Raw genomic sequence first — 4,438 nt, forward strand, 5'->3', positions numbered from 1 at the left:
TAACTAAGCACAGATTCTGCAAATGTGGAAGTCATTTACATAATCACACTATTTCATGGAGATATGAGGTCTCCGAACTCTTGTTTAGTCTCTTCTACGTATACATTACGTACATAAGTCTCCACTTAAAATGATTTAATCACTGGTTTCATTACCTTCAAAGTGGATCTTGAAACTGTCATCAGCGTTCGCCTGGCTTATAGTGAGGACTAGGTGGGCCATTTTGGAAGTAACAATAACTTCCGCTGGAATGATCTGTCCTGTTGGAAGTTTGAAAATGATGAATTAGCACGTTTTCAAGAACAAAGCTTGTTAGAAAATTTGCATAAACTGTTAAACGTATTATTGAAGACATCCTTTGTGACATACATGCTGGTATTCATTTCGTTTGTAATACCTTACTACTGTGTGTCCGATCTGCAAAAGATCATCACACATAACTCGCCGATCAACATTCTTTGAATCGGGGCAGGGGCCGAAACAGACTTCTCAAAACATTTGACCCTTTTCTGATGTCACAGTTCAGAAAGGTCTCAGACATGCTGAATAAACCCAGAGGACCTGTTTGAAAATTAGGTCGTCTACCAGCGTTCTGTTCTGTCGTAACAAAGCTGATACACAAATTAAATTGGACTTGTGCAGCTCTTAAGCTTGACGTCGTGATTGGAATATAATGCAAAAATTACTTACGTTTAAAGTATATCGTTTAAAAATACAACAAAAACGTGGAAAGAGTAAAAAGGTTCGTTTTTTATCAATGAAATTTGATGAGCGATCTAGCTATCATCCTAGGGTAGCTAGGATGGTAATCTAGCTATCATCCTAGGGTAGCTAGGATGGTAGCTAGATGTGTTGGTGTCAATAAAACGAAACTTGCACGCTAAAATTGAGACAAGCCTACCGGTGTAAGATCCCAGCAAGACGGGAGTGCCGCGTTTTTCCTTGTAGACGTCTAGCCGGTTATAACTATCCAATAAAGAAAACGACTCTGGTGTCATCTTCACCCGTTCCCCTTCTTTCACCTCAATCGTCCACGCGCGTTGCAAGTTGTTGTCGTACTGCCCAGTATTGTTGGGGTAGGAAACGAAGCCAGAAGATTGCCCGGTAACATAAGCACGAACGTGGCCTAGACGTTATGGTAAAGTTTTGATATGTTATCTATTTGTTTTCCTTCAAAATCTGGTGCTTCATTTCTCACATATTATTTACTGAGCCACGAAATATATTCTTACTTACAATAAAGGCGCGTTTAGCAGTTCTAGGGTAGCTTATTCAGCATTGAATTTCATACATTTCAGTGATTGTAAATAATTGCGCCAATAGCTTGAGAACAATTTGCGTCATTTTGTCTGTAGTTTTTAGTCTGTGTTTTAGTTTGTATTTTTTAAAGTTTAAAATACCTGTTAACTGCCTGTAAACACGCCCAGAATATATATATTTCATCAGTACGTTACTTTATTACCCTGGAAGTAGATCTTGAAGCCGACATAAACGTCGAAGTTAATGACGTCCGTCCGAAAAAGCAGATGAATCATGTTGGACGTAGCTATGAGTGCTGCTGGGATATCGGTTCCTGAAGATTGAAGAGTGTGGAATTAACACGTTTATTCGGAACCGGTAAGAAAATATCAATGCAGAATATCAATATGAGAAATATTGACCAATTTGATGAATGAGTTTCCGTCATATCTAGCAAACGGATGATATTTTGTGATATCTGATACCAATATTTACCTTAGTTAGGAGACCTCATGCCTCCATTCAGAGCTTTTGTAATTTTCTTGTTATATTTTGTTGGCTTTTATGCGTCACTGGACTGAATAATTTAGTGTTTGTCTCACATTCCCAACAGCACGCAACTATCTTCTTTCAAGTATACTAATGTCTGTATACCTTATCTTATTTCAATTTACCAATGGCATTGGCATGTCTTTTGAGTTTGAAAACTCAACACTTATTTTTCATATGGCTTGCTCCGATTGGTGTTTGTTCCGATCAGTATACTAGTACTTGCACCGTACAAATGTCGGAAAATTTGTGAGCCCAGATCCCCACCATATATCTGTTCCCGTTGGAAAAAATTTAAAGTCTCATCCATGGTGTTCTTTACCAAAACGTACAAACTTCGCGCTTAAACAGAGACAACACTACCTGTGTACGATCCTAACAAAATGGGGTTGTCTAGTGGTCCCTTATAGACATCCAGCCAGTCATAACCTGCCTCTAGGGAAAACAGGTGTGGTCTCAACCCCACCAGTTCCCCTACGCTGACCTCTATAGTCCATGTACAGTGCAAGTTGTTGTCGTACTGCTGGGGATGGTAGGCCACTGAGGGGGACGAGACGTAGCCAGAGGACTTGCCCGTGATATTAGCACCACAGTCACCTAGATATTGTAAAACAGGTTTTAATGGGAATCTTCATTGATAACACAACAAACGTACTGCGACTTTCGTAAGGTCTATCATAATTACATATGCTACATACAAATACCTTGTCTACATGTATAAATATCTATAGATATGAAAACTCCAACATGTTGAGTTTAGCGCGTCATCTATACTTTTGGTTCTAAGGTCTAAACAACCTTTGATATATTTACCTTCATGTACACAGAAAGGTTATCTCTACAACAGAATGTAGTTGAATTTTTCTACCGACCGGGAAGTATCCAATTCTTTAGAGCAAGCCGACAACAAATTTGAACAGCTTTGTCCGTTTAACATCATTTCGCGAGCAATCCATAATAAAGTGCCCTTTGGGCAGAGTGAACGGTGAATTTTGCATGTTTTCTGATTTTTGTCATGCTAATTATTAACCGAATCTGAGGCAATGCAGTTCCCACTTTTGTAAGTCATTCGATCAAGAATGCTTCTAACATAAGAAGGACAAAGACATGGTCGGTAAAATCACTTTACCATGCTGTAGCGCGCGGACTGTCAGGTGGTTTAGCATCCATGTTGTTACAAGAATAAGTTTCCAGCTCCAGAGCATGGCTGCTTCTGGTTTAAGCGTAGTTTTGTCTCCTTGCAGTGCTCCCATGCAACAATACTGCCCTAGTGTCCTTCCACAAGTTACAAGTATTTGTCGTTCGTTTTCCTACGTCACTGAATTGAATAATTTAGAGTTTGTCTCACGTTCCAAACAGCACGAGACTACTTGTCGACTGAATGAATGAATGAATGAATGATTGAATGAATGAATGATTGAATGAATGAATGAATGAATGAATGATTGAATGAATGAATGATTGAATGGATGAATGAATGAATGAATGAATGAATGAATGAATGAATTAATGAATGAATGAATGAATGAATGAATGAATGAATGTCTGACTGACTGACTGACTGAATGAATGAATGAATGAAGAAGAAGAATGGTTTATTCGCAGCAAAAAGTGCGCACATAGATCTTAAATTAGATATAGTTAAAATCAAGATATAGGTAGAATACAATTTCTAAAACCATTTCGTGTGTCAATTTCTTAACGACGTACATAACGACACGATATTGCACATAGTGACATGGGTCTCACACAAAGTCTAGTAATACCCTCTTCACATTATATACGATCTTCGGACGTACTTCGCGATCGCAGGAAGGTCGGCTGATTTTAAGATCTTAAGATGGTCTTGCGTATTTTTCGCCCAAAATCTGTCCCCCTCACATATAAGCGAGCCTCGCGTGATCGACGGTGAATAAATCTATGATAATGAACCTCCCATGGCCTCTTGCACGCGGACAAGGGAACACAAAACGTTCCTCAAAAAAGGCAAGAGATCAATAAATGTTGCTTATTTTGTTGTCGTAATCTTTTTAACCAATGAATGGAATGCGCGGGCATAATTGAAATGACGCAAGAAAAGAAAGTGTGTCACAAAGCCAGCCTACATACTGCCACAGCGGCCACAATGTTAGAATTACCCTCACATTCCCAGAAATTCAATATTTGTAAACAAACGGAAGTCGGGCGAACGTCGCCCGAACGTTACCCAACTTACGGGCGTTCGCCATCCGATTTGCGCTCGATGATTAATAACTATGTCTTTGCTCGCCTATCGGTCTTCAATCGTTGGATTGACGCAAGACTATTGACCGATACCCTTGCAAGGTACGCACGATTTGCACGCACAATCTGCGACTCGGTAACGAGCTCTGCGATCTCGGAGATCTCCTGCGACTTGTCGCTTATGTTAAGAACATGTTTCGCTGCACCGCGACCGTCGTAAGACTCCTGAAAACTGCCGGCGATCCGTAAAAATCGCAAGATGATCGTGAGAACACCGGACGTCTTACTCACGAAAATGTCATTCAGAGTTCGTAAACTAGTCTTCCGATCGAATCGCGCCTATTGTGAAGGGGGTATTAGTACTAGCCTCTCGCTGCCCTCGCCACAAACGAGTTCCTTTGTCTCTCAGCTATTGCGCTGCGAAGTA

This window comes from Branchiostoma floridae, chromosome 14 (assembly GCF_000003815.2).
Source record: "Branchiostoma floridae strain S238N-H82 chromosome 14, Bfl_VNyyK, whole genome shotgun sequence".
Classification (NCBI taxonomy): domain Eukaryota; kingdom Metazoa; phylum Chordata; class Leptocardii; order Amphioxiformes; family Branchiostomatidae; genus Branchiostoma; species Branchiostoma floridae.